General features: G+C 47.9%; 1 protein-coding gene across 4 annotated transcripts in view; it reads left to right on the forward strand.

The window, feature by feature from the left end:
- Positions 1–10,669: 10,669 nt before the first annotated feature.
- Positions 10,670–12,764, forward strand: part of NAP1L1 (nucleosome assembly protein 1 like 1) — a 32,062-nt gene continuing 29,967 nt past the window's right edge. For 3 of the 4 annotated variants that reach the window (XM_050915792.1, XM_050915821.1, XM_050915802.1), the window contains exon 1: positions 10,671–10,712. The gene's annotated coding sequence lies outside the window, so the exon portion shown is untranslated. Of the gene's footprint in view, positions 10,713–12,764 lie in introns of all 4 variants that reach the window. The other variant, XM_050915811.1, reaches the window with a different exon arrangement.

Here is a 12,764-nt window from a genome sequence, read left to right on the forward strand (position 1 = left end):
CTCTTCTGCAGAACACTAAAATGCTATATTTATAACCAGGACCAGCATGGCTTTATAGAGAGAGACCTAATAAACAGCAGAGAATATAGCCAACTTTCAGTTCCCCAAGTATGAAGGCTTTCTTTCCCCATGCAAATCTGTCATGCAAATCATGGAGAACAATTTCGATTTGCCTTCTACATGAACATTTCAGAATTAATCAGAAAGACATGTGAGTGTTATGTACGTTAGACATGCTGTGCTACTGTTCCGGTGGTTTTAAATTAATAGTATTACATTGCATTTTTCATTATGAAAAATTTAGCTGAGTTTTTTTTCACAGCTTCTCAATCTCACATCCTTGAACATCAAATGTCAACAAGGCTTTTACGTAAATATCACAGAATCACAGAATAGTTGAGGCTGGAAGGCACCTCTGGCGATCATCCAGTCCAAACCTCTGCTCAAAGCAGGAACAGCTAGAGCAGGTTGCTGAGGGCCATATCCAGTTGGGGTTTGAATATCTCCAAGGATTCAAACTGACAACCTGTGCCAGTGTTTGATCACTCTCAGAGCGAAGAAGTTTTTTCATATGTCTAAATGGAATTTCCCATATTTCAATTTGTGCCCATTGCCCTTTGTCTTTTCACTGGGCACCGCTGAAAAGAGTCTGGCTCTGTCTTTACTACCCCCGAGCAGGTGTTCATAAACATCGATAAAATCACCCTGAGCCTTCTATTCTCAAGACTGAACAGTCCCACCTCTCAGCCTCTCCTCGTATGAGAGATGCCCCAGTCCCTTGATCAGCTTCATGGCTCTTTTCCAGACCCGATATGTATGTCCACATCTCTTACTGGGGAGCCTAGGACTGGACCCAGCACTCCAGCTACATCTCACCAGGGCGGAGCAGAGGAGAAGGATCATCTCCCTCGACCTAATGCAACCCAGGAGGCTGTTGGCCTTCTTTGTGGCAAGGGAACGTTGCTGGCTCACGTTCCACTTGGTGTTTACAGGGATCCCCAGGTCCTTTTCTGCAAAGCTGCTTTCCAGCCTATCGTTCCCCAGCTTGTCCTGGTGCCTGGAGTCGTTCCTCCTCAGAGGCAGGATCTTAAATTTCCCTTTGTTGAATTTCATGAGGTTCCTATCAGCCCATTTATCCAACCTCTCAAGGCAGTGCAACCATCTGGTATACCAGCCAGTCCTCCCAGTTTTGTATCAAGTTTTGCAAACTTGCTGAGGGTGCATGCTGTCGTACCATCCAGGTCATTAATGAAGATATTAAACAGTATCAGCCCCAGTGTTGACCCCTGGGGTACACCACCAGTGACTGGCCTCCAGCTGGACTTTGTGCTGCCAATCACAACCCTCTGGGCCCAGCCATACAGGCGGTTTTCACTCCACCTGGCTGCCCATTATTTAGTCATCAGTTTGTCTATGAGGATGTTATGGGAGACAGTGTTGAAAGTGTGCTTTCAACATAAGTAAAAATAAACATCCACTGCTGTCCCTTCATCCTCCAAGCCAGTCATTTCATCATAGAAAGCTACTGGGAGGGTGAGGCACAATCTCCCCTTTGTAAATCCATGCTGACTACTTCCAATCACCTTCTTGTCTTGCATGTATTTCTAAATGGTTCCTAGGAGGATTTGCTCCATCACCTTCCTGGGGATCAAGGTGAGGCTGACCAGTCTATAGTTCCCTGCATCTTCCTTCTTGCCCTTCCTGAAGATGAGTGACATTTGCTTTCTTCCAGTCCTCAGTAACCTCCCCTGATTGCCAAGACCCTTCAAAGACAATTGAGAGTGGCCTCGCAATGACATTAGCTGCACCCTCAGCACTCATGGCTGCATCCCATCTGGTCCCATGGACTTCTGTGTGTCCAGTTGCTTTAAATGTTCCCTAACCTGATCCTCCTCCACTGAGGATAAGTCTTCCTTGCTCCAAACTTTCCCTCTATTTTCAGGGACCTGGAATTCCTGAAGGCAAATCTTATCTGTGAAAATTGAGGTGAGGAAGGCATTGAGTATCTTGGCCATTTCTGTGTCATTTGTTACTGTTTCCTGGTCCCATTCAGCACTGGGCCCTTCTTGCTGACATACTTGTAGAAGCCCTTCTGGTGGCCCTTCATGTCCCTTAACAGATTCAAATCCTGGTAGGCTTTGGCTTTTCTAATGCTATTCCTGCATGCTTGGACAGTGTCTCTATATTTCTCACAGGTCACCTGTCCCTACTCCCACCTCTTGTTATGCTTCCTTTATATGTCAGAGTTTTGTTAGGAGCTCCTTGTCCATCCATGCAGACCTCCTGCCACCTTTGCTTGACTTCCTGCAAATCAGGATGGACTGCTCTTGAGCTTGGAGGAGGTGGTCCTTGAAAAATTAGGAAACTCACCTGGACCCCTCTTCTCTGCAGGTCTGTCTCCCATGTGATTCCTCTAAGTAGGTCCCTGAGCAGGCCAAAGTCTGCTGCCCTGCAGTTCAGGGTTGTGAACCCGATTTTGCCTTGCTCTATCCCCTCAGTATCCTAAACTCCACCATTTTACAGTCACTGCAGCCAAGGTTGCTCCCAAAGGTTGCTTCATGCCCCTGACCAGTTCTTCCTTGTTTGTAAGTATGAGGTCCAGCAGAGTGCCTCCCATCATTGGCTCCTTGATCCTCTGTGCCAGGAAGTAATCATCAATGCACTCCAGAAACCTCCTGGACTGCTTGTGCCTTGCTGTGCTATCCTTCCAGCAGATATCAGGGTGGCTGAAGTCCCCTGTGAGGACCAGGGCCTGTGAACATGAGGTTTCTTCCAGTTGTTTGAAGAAGGTACCTCATCTGCTTCTTCCTAATCAGGCGGTCTACAGCAAACACCCACAATGTTGCCCTTGTTGGTCTGCCCTCAAATCCTAACTGGTAAACTCCCCACTCCCTTATGATCCATCTCTAGGGAGGGCCCCACACATTTCTGCTGCTCTCACGTAAAGGGCAATTCCCTCTCCTCCCTCTCCTCGAAGGGCATCCAATGCACCTGGATCCCTCCGTGGCAGCACTCCAGCCATGTGAGCTATCCCACTATGTCTCTGCGACCCCAATGAGATTGTAGCAACAGCACATGGAGCTCAAATTCCTCCTGTTTGCTCCCCGTGCTGCATGCTGTAGTGTACAGGCATTTCAGAGAGGCACACGGTTGTGCTGATTTCCCAGGAAACGTGTGAGAGCTTCCCTCATAATGTTGTCCTCTTGGCACTTCCTTATTTGAGTGTATATGCTTGAGGTCCCCTTCAGTCCTGTACTGCTGGTTTCAAGGTCTCTCTTGTCCACCCTACATCTTTTGCCTGCCAACCCGGTCCACCGCTTCCTCACTTGACTGTGGCTTGTCATTTCCCTCCCCCATCATTCCCAGTTTCAAACTCTCTTTACCAGGTTGGCCAGCCTGTTGGCAAAGATGTTTTTGTCCTGACTAGTCAGGTGGGATTCCATCTCCTCCCCAACAGCCTTTGATCCTCGCAAAGGACCCATGGTCATAAAAAACAAATCCCTGTCATTGACACCAGCTGCACAACCAGTTTTTGACCCACAGGATCCATTCACTCCTTGTCAAGCCCTTCCCCCTCACCGGCAGGATCAAGGACAAAACCATTTGGGCCCCCATGCCTTCGCCCAGAGTCATGTAGTCATGCTCAATACACTCCAGGTGTCCCGTGGTAGCAGCATTGGTGTCCACCTGGAAGAGAAGCAAGGGTTAACAGGCTGAGGACTGGACAAGCCACATCAGTGTCTCCACAATGTCCCAGATCTAAGCACGCAGCAAGCAGCAAACCTCCCTAGACAGCAGTTCAGGTTGGCAGATGGGGGCCTTGCAGCAATATTAATATCCAGCACGATCTTCTGATCAAAAGTTTGCTTTGGTTATTGCGGTAAACAGAATTTGAGCATCTTTCTTAGAATCCCATCAGTACAAACTCTTCCAGACGCCCTCTGTGCCAGAACAGGTGTCAGTCCCTGACAGACTGTCCTGAGAAACTTTATCTGGGAACATGCAAGGATAACACGAGATACTGCAGCCGTTGACCCAGACTCAAAGATCTTCAGCTGAATATCCTTCCCTTTCCTTCTTCCTCCTCTCAGCCCTGGCCCCAAGCCAAAGCTACAGAGGAAGCAGTACAGGAGTAAAGAGAGGAAATGATCGTTACAAAAAAGTTTTAAATATGCACCTTTTCTTACAATTTTACTTAATAGAGCTCGTTCATATCCCTATGTTGACATTCTTCAGACAGCTTTTGCTATGCAGCTGATCAGCCTTTGAATGCCATCCACTTGAAGTGCGGTGTTTTGAACTATGATTTTGAGACACTATGTTGTATAAAAGCTTAATTTTTTTGCTGACTGAAGTTGGGTAACTGCAATTCTTTCCACCCATATTCTGCACTGCTATGTGATGCCAAGGCACCTGCCTTCGGGCAAAAGTATTGTCCATGTTGCTGAAAAAAACAAAGTTTTAGAAACATGTAGTGAGCAAAGCAAGTAGTCTGTACCCGTGTCTGTGCTTATTGAAGGTTCACCATCTTCTGAGAAATCAGGCTGCAAGGGAGGAAGGAACTAGCTTTCCTGTGCCAGGTCATACTCTGACTAGAGCTGCTGAGAACTTTTTTTTAAAGGGCAAGATCAGAGATTAAATCAGTAATTGTCAATTCATTGAAAATTAAACTGCTCATCCAAAAGGGTTAGTCTTAGCAAATGTTTCAACTCAAGAAGTGTATGGGACAAAAAGTTCTAAAATTGTCAGGGTTTCATTTTGACATTTTTTAATAATAAAATGCAAGATTTGATCTTTATTATGATTTTTAATTGCAAAAATTGGAATTAATGCTGATAAAGACATAGTAAAATGGTACAAATAAAACAAAACAATTGAAGATGATCTAAATTGAATGTTTGGATTTGCTCCATCTGTGATTTTTGGTGGGAAAAGAGGAGGGAGGGATTACAGTCCATGAGAACGGGTTATTGTCTCTTCCTCCCTGTTTGGGATGCCATTTTTTCATATGGCTCAGAACCATTTCCTGCCCAGTTCTGGGGCTGAATATATATCCTGTCCCTGCCAGGGGTGCTACTGTGGGCATTTTTACCAGCAACAGGATTCTGGCAGTGGCTAGTACACCCTGTTACAGTGAAAAAACCAAACCAAATCAAACCAAACTCCAAACTGTTAAACCTGTGAAGGTCAAAGAACCAGAGTAGTTTAGGGGAGTGAGCTTCCTCCTATCATGTATAAGGTAACTATGAGAAGGTTGGGCAGCCTTTAGGCAATATATTACTTATATCCTTATGAGACCACAGCAAAACTCTTGACTATAACTATCAAATTTCACGGCATTTTATTTTATTATGTGAAGTGACCAATAATACTAGAAACAAGGACCTCTCTGTATATAGTCTTACTGTTGTGTTAGAGTTAGATACATTAGGACCAACCGCAGGCACTACCAGAGATACCGGTTCTTCTATTTAATGTCTTTTTTTTGTACGACTTAACTAATTTATATGCATTATAAAAAGATTTGTTCTAATGTAATAATTTAATAATTTATCAGTTTCCACATACAGCTTCTTTAAAAAGTCTATTCAACAGTGATACTTCAGTTAGCACAGTTGCTTTTTTTCCGATAGAATTATTTCTCAGTAAGTGCAATATTTAAAAAAAAACCCTGCAGTGAATTCTAGCCCCCAGCAATAACCCTAAAAAACACCAAGTGCACCGTACTTGAGATTTTAACTTCTGTACTACCTCTAAAGTATTTGTACATCCATTTCTTCACTGATTTCAATACACCTGTATCATTTACTTTTTTCTGCAGTTTATCACTCCAAACTGTATCCCTATTTTCTTCATCTCTCCCCTAGGTTGGGTTTTGGGTTTTTTTTCTGTTACTTTTGGTTTATACCTTCTGTATCTATGAGCAATCCCTATAATGTAAGACAAGAGTCATGATTTAGTCCCTGGAGAGTTAAAAATATTGAGAAATGAAAGATGTTGAAGGTTTATTATGTCAAAAAGTGTATAATCACATTCCAGCATTCCACTTTTTCCAAACTATGTCATTTTTCTTTGTCTGTCATTACAGTATCTCAAAGGTTACACGCACTGTATTTCTTTAGTTTGCTGCTATCCCTGTCTGCAAATGTGTTCCCTGAGGGAAAATTTGCTCTCATTTCACAAAAGCAGAAGCAACTGCAAAACAGAAGTCTGTGAGAGGTGTCCATTCAGCTCTACACGGGGATTTGCATGATTTGCCATGTGATAGTTCAGCAGAACTTTCTATGCTGTCTGTGACACTGTTTATAAACTATGACTTGCTTTCTGGGATGATGTACTTTCCTTTAGAAAACAAGTAGTTCCTCAAAAAGTAAACAATATGTGGAAGAAGTAACAACAGCTCTGCGCTGTATCCTTCATTGGCTAGCCATGTAATTAATTTGGAATAATCATTCAGTAAGAGTTGAAAGAATTGCTTTTTGCCACAAGAAAGCAATTCAGTCTTTTAAAAGGAATACTCTGGATTCACCATTTTCATTGTCTACTGGTAAACCTAGTACTTCCGCGCAAGATTTGATCGCGGTTTGAAACCGTACCGAGGAAAACAGCATCTCTTTGTGGCACTTGGGGAACCTTGGGGTTTTTACTCTGTAAATAGTTCAGTGAGGGTGTTCTCATTTTCGGTGGCTGATGATAACTTCCATGGTGATTGTAACTCAGCCAGCTACCACAGACAGAAGCAGACAAGCAGCACTCATATCATTCCTCGTTGTAACTCAGTGCTTACACGAGGAGCACTGCCCACAGATTTCAGGAGAGGGTAACCTTGGGCAATCAGTACTTTGGAAAACAGTCAGGGGTAAGCTGATCTGAAACCAGCTATGATCAGAAGAGAACGCGTGGTCATAGCTTTTCATACATTGCAGGTTTGCAGTGCTGAGCAGGTCCTGAGTCCTGTAAAACTGAGCCTTTGGTAGGTGCCAAGCATGCCTAGTACTCTGAAGGGGTATTTAGGTGTTCATGTAATCAGATCCAGGTCCATACTAAGGAGCTTTTGCACTTTTTTGTTAGTACAAAAGGGACTGAAAGCAGCTTAAATGTTCAATGAATCACTTGCCACAGAGGAGTTCTTGATCCGAAGTAAGCATACCAAGCTCCATGACCAACACATTTTCCTAAGCTAAAGCACTCTCGCTTTAGTTTAGCTGTAGCTTGAATGCAGCTCAGGCACGCAGGATGCATGCTGTGCTTAGGAAGATTGAGCCTGGATGTGAGCGCCAAACTCATTTGTTGCAACAGGCTGTTACAGAAATACTGGCTTAGCCTTCTGCAACAGCTTCAGTGCTTGACCTTCTTCAGGCCCCTCCACGTACAAACCTAGGCCTGTGCTCCGTCCCTGAGTGTCCTCATGGCCTCTGCCTGGAGGTAGCCCCTGCCCGAGCCTCCCTCTACAGCCAACACGCAAGTCAGTGATGCAAGCTGTGGGGGGAAGGACTCAAAAGTGAGCACAGCTGATAAGGCCTATGCACTCAAGGGAGAGGTCAGATTCCCTGATATTTAATAGCTCCATGAGTAAGACGCTCAACTGGCATGCAAGGGACCCGGTTCAAACTCTTCTTCCTCCGATTTGGATCAGTGATTAGACCTCAAGTCACTGTCCCCGGGAGACTTGCCCCAGCTTCTATGCCATAGGACAGTCCTCCTAGTGTCTCTTACCAAAGCTCTTCCAGGTTGGAGAAAATGCTGTGTCTCTGCACATTCAGTGACCACACCTGCACGTTTCTCACACACACACGTTTTAAGGCTTTTAAAAAAGCTTCATGATGTAATATTTTGAAAAATAACACTTGTTCATGAGGAAAATATACCTGTGCCAGTATCTAATGCGTTCTCAGGTGATTTGATTCCCATTATTCAAAAAATGGTGTTAGTTTGACTTTCTGTGCAATACCAGGGCAGTACTCCCAACTATCCAGCCAGATAGAAACTAAAAGTTGCAGAGCATGCTCTAAAGCATGGGAAACACACAGGAAGATGAAAATTCAAAGCAAAGAAAAATATATGGGCCATTAAAACTCAAGTACAGGTTTAGTTTCAACTCAAGTCTAACTTCAAAGTTTCTTTAGTCTCATTGTCACGACTGCACAAATGTCAGGATAAGCTGAACTGTTTTGACAGTAGAACAACCCAAACTAGAGATCTTGCATGTGCATACAATTCAGGTATCATAAGAAATAGGCTTGTCTTTTCTTCTTTCCATACACGTGTGATGGCAGGGGCCGTGTGGAAGCAGGAGTGGTGTCCGTATGTCCTCTCCCTTGTGCCTTCCTACTTAGTTGTTCACAGAAACTGCTTCTTATTGAAAAATGTTTCCATAACTGTTGTTCTTCAAAAACTGCTAGAGAGCCCTAGTATAAGGACTTTGGTTTTATTTATCTCATGAGAAGGGGTTGACTTACCTGACTAATGCAAAACCCTTAAAAGACATCTGTGAATTTGGGATGAAAGGCATTTCCTTCCAGTCTAGAGGTACGTTTCCAGCTTAGACCTGCTTAGACCTGTCCCCACACCTTGGCCCCTGCTGTTGACTAGCTTACTCTCCACTCCACACTGCTGGCTTCTGCACATCTCATTTCTTCTGTACATCACTGCTCTATAGGGGTCACTGGGTCTCACCTCAGGGTTCTGCATGTCACGAGGCGGCAGGTCTCAGAAAGATAAGCAAGGCTAGCCGCCGCCGCCTTGTGAATCACTTGTTTACAGATCATTAGCTGATTGAATAAAGGGAACACCTGCAATAGCATATATTTGGTGTTGCAATAAATACCAGTTGATTGCTCATTTTTATCAAATGCCTTCTGTACACCTCTGCTCTCTTCGTATTCCCAAGCACCGGATACCTCGGATAAATAAAAAATTAGCATCTAGTACAATTTTAAAATCTGAGGGTTGCAAGGGGGCTACAGGTACTTTCATTTTAGAATCATGTAACATCTCCATCCCTGTTTCTCCCTAATTCTTATCACTTGCACTATGCTGTGCAACCTTTTGCCTGGATCTTTCTTTTGCCTCCTTACACTTTTGCGGTCTCTAGCTATTTTACATTGCATGTTACAAAAAAGCCCACCTGCCAAAATTCAGTGTTCTGGGGCACAGGGCATCCTCACGTTCTCTCCATAAACTTCTGTATTGCAGATGGTATTTCTTTACCACAATGACATCTGCGTTTGGGGGCTGAGATTTTTCTGCCGTACGCTGGAACAAAACTGGTGTGGCGCCGTACAGTGAAGAATAGGATCGGTTATCTTTTGCTTGTTCTTAACATAGATTGCGTTGCAGATACTAGGCAGATCCACCACTTTTTCTTCTTCTTTTGCTTTCTGTTGTCATTTCCATTATTTAAATAGCGACAGTTAGACTGCAGATTGCTTTAGACAAGTAGATGCAAGAATTTAGTAAAATGTAAAGAACACACATTAAATATATGGTGATGTATCCTCAGCAAACAGCTCTTACGCCATCACACCATGTGTCTGTCCATCCTGTCTGCCTATAATTATGTTTGAAATCATTGCCTCATTCCAGCCAAGAGGAGCCAAAAGTCTCAAAGACATTTACATTTCTGTAAGTTTAGTGTAGATCACGGATGTCTTCTCCGAGTGTGCTCCATGCTATTACTCAAGACCACGTGCATGGGAGAGAAACCCTAGAAAGGAATCAGTTTTAGGAAAGGCTTCACTTGGAGCTTGCAGTCAGGCATGAGAGGCGTTTGTAGGAAACCAGGCTGCTTAGGTCTCTGGCAGGCAAGTACGGCAAGTTAAAATGGGAGGGTTGAAGCTGTTGCTGCCTCTGGCTGTCCGTCCTGGCCAAGGCAGGAATGATCGAAACTCTGATGAAACAGCGTTTGAACCACCATGGTTTTCAGCCTGGTCTTCTAAGGTAAGCTAGTGCTGACTGTGGTTTTGTGGTACCTGTAGCCTGTGTGAATAGGGTTTGAGGGCAGCCTGTTTGAGTAACTTCTGTTTTTGCTCAGGTGCCTTCAGAAAGCCTCCCAGTTCAGGTTTAAAGCAGCACTAAAGTGGTCGGGCTAGCGTTACGTCCCGACGCCCTGGCAGGTCCGTCCTCGCCACCCTGCTGCCAGGGAGGAGGTGCTTTCTCTGCCGTGCTGTGGCCCATCAAGCGGGGAAACAGCTCTGGGTGCCACAGTTCAGCCCAGGCCGGGCGGCCCCGGAGCCTGGGGGGGGTTTGCTGGCAGGGTGCCATCCAGGCGCGGGGCACCAGCACGCCTTTCCCCGCGGCCCCGCGGCGGGGACGAGGAACCAGCCCGAGGTACGTGAGAGGACACACGTCCCGGGGGACGGCACGCCCGGGCCTTCCCTCTGCGCCTCCCCACCCGCCTGCCCGTCCCGTCCCGTCCCGTCCCTCCCGGCGCGGCGGCAGCGGGCAGCGGGGGAAGGGCGCCCGCCGGGCAGGCCCCAACGGCCTCGGCCAACGGCCGGCGCGTGCCCGAGGCGGTCGGCCAGCGCGCGGGCGCGGGCGCGCGCGCGCGCGTTGCCAGGAGACCCGGGGCGCGCGGGGGAGGGGGAGGGGGGGGTTACGTGGTGACGTTAATTCTATATGAGCGCGAGCGGCGGGAGCTCGGGTCTTTTTACCGCCAGCCGCGCGGCGCCTCCTCCTCGCTCCTGAGTCACCGCCAGCCCCGGCCCGCGCAGGTACCGGGCGGGGCGCCGCGCCGCGGGCCGCCGCCGCCCCCGGCGCTGGGGGGGGGAACCGGGGGGGCGGGTAGCGAGCAGGGGGCGCTTGGCCCCCGCTCCCGCGCGGGGAGGCCGCGGGTACCGGCCTGGCCTAGCGGGGCCCCTCGGCCGCCGGGGCGCGGGGGGCCGGCGGTGCCCGCGCCGCCCCGAGCCTCTCCCTCGCGGCCCGCGGGGTGGCGGCGGCGGCAGCGCCGCTGTTCGCCTGGCCCCTCGGCGGGGAGCGCTGCCCGCCGCCCCCTCCCCCCTCCCGCGCGTCTCTCCGCCGCCCCCCGCGGAGACGCCGGGCCGGGCTAGGCCGAGCCCCGCGGCTCGGGCCGGCGCTGGTGGGGGGAGGCGGGTCTGCCCGGCAACACGTGGGGACGGAGCGGGGCCAGCGGCGCCGCCGGGGAGGCGAAGGGCGGCGAGGCCGGAAAGCCGCACGGGGAGGAGCGGGCGTGTGTGTGTGTGTGCGCGTGTGTGTCTCCGTCCGGCCGCGGTGAGGGACGCGGGAGGGGGCTGGGTGCGGGGCGGGCTGGGGCGAGCGGGGGGCGGGGAGGGCGGTGGATGCGCACATGGCGGAGGGGTGGGCAGCGGGAGGGGGGGCCGGCGGCGGATGGCAGCGCGCTGTGGCCTTGTGCTGGCTCCCGCGCCTTGTTCTCGCTCTCGTGCGGGCAGCCGCGGCGAGGGTGTGCTGTGCTGCTCGCTGCTGGCAGGGGGACCCAGAGATTCAGCCAGGGGACGGACAACTCTTGCTTCCTGCCTCAGGAAAGAGCGTTTTTCGGTTTTCTGGAGTTCGACGTGTCGCTTCTCTGGATGCCTGCGAGCTGCTCTCACTCAAAATCAGGCCTTTGCTTTCTGCCTGATTGCAGATGTGTCCGTTGTCCACAGAGGCAGGTACAAGAGGGTGCATGATGTCTGTCGCCAAGGAAGGCTAAGAAACTACCTGAAAGATCTAGTAACTACAACTGAAAGTATTGGCTTGTGTTTAGCATTCATATAGATCTATCTACATATAAAACATATCCCATCTGCCCCATATTGGATGTTTAGGGGACTTACACTGCCAATGCTTGTGAGGCTTTCAATATTTAATACAAAACCTTCCCCATTTGCTTGCAGAGGAAAACACAAACCTTTTTTCAAGTGACTGTGGTATAGTAATAATACGTCAGCATCTTCCACAGTTTATCTCCAAGCATATTGCAGTTTTGTGCATGTCCTTTTGTGTTTGAAGCCCTGTGGAGATACACTTATATTTCATGCTCTCACTCCTTTGAGGAAGGTAAGAGAAGTGAGCACTGGGTGTGCAAGGTATGACAAACACGTTCCTCTGCTCGGATTTTAACGTCTGCTGGTGGATGTTACATTAATCAGGCAGGAGATAGTGCCTGATTATTTTCATTTCAGTCATGGAATAAAATTTGAGAGAAGATCTAAGGCCTAAGGCTGTGTACAGCTGTAGGTAGTTTCTGACAAAAATGTTGTAGCTTGTTAGTAGCCTTCCTGCTATGCCCATCTTACAATGGTACGCTCTTTAAAGAATGAGAAAAGCACTGTACTTGGATTGAAGCAAGCTGAATGGCTTCCAGTCTCTTGTAAATCTGAAAGTTATCTTAATTCTTAGGGCAAAATAGAACTTGAAATCTACATACATTGAAATTCGAGTGACTTGGGTGCCTCTGTACCAGGCAAAAGTTTAGGCCACTTGGGCTTCAGGTACCTGAAACGTTGATATAAGTGCTTAGAAGAGGCCATTGATACCTGAACTTCTGTGTGTGTGGCCCACTTACTCCTGTGAGAGTGGTATATATTAGCAATCTCCCTTCCCTCCGCTTCTTCTGTATTTTGTGACAGGTCTTGCGTATCGTGTGTTCTGGTTTCTGAGGACGGAGGATTGTAGAACGAGGGTCTCGTGCACAGGTGGTAGATATGGGGTTTTTCAGAGCCCGTGGTCTCTCTGACATTCACAGGACTAGGAAGTGAGTGTTGGGACCGCTGGAAGTGCGCAGAAGTCTGTGCAGCCAGCCCAGT

This window comes from Gymnogyps californianus, chromosome 1 (genome assembly GCF_018139145.2).
Source record: "Gymnogyps californianus isolate 813 chromosome 1, ASM1813914v2, whole genome shotgun sequence".
NCBI classification, from domain to species: Eukaryota; Metazoa; Chordata; class Aves; order Accipitriformes; family Cathartidae; genus Gymnogyps; species Gymnogyps californianus.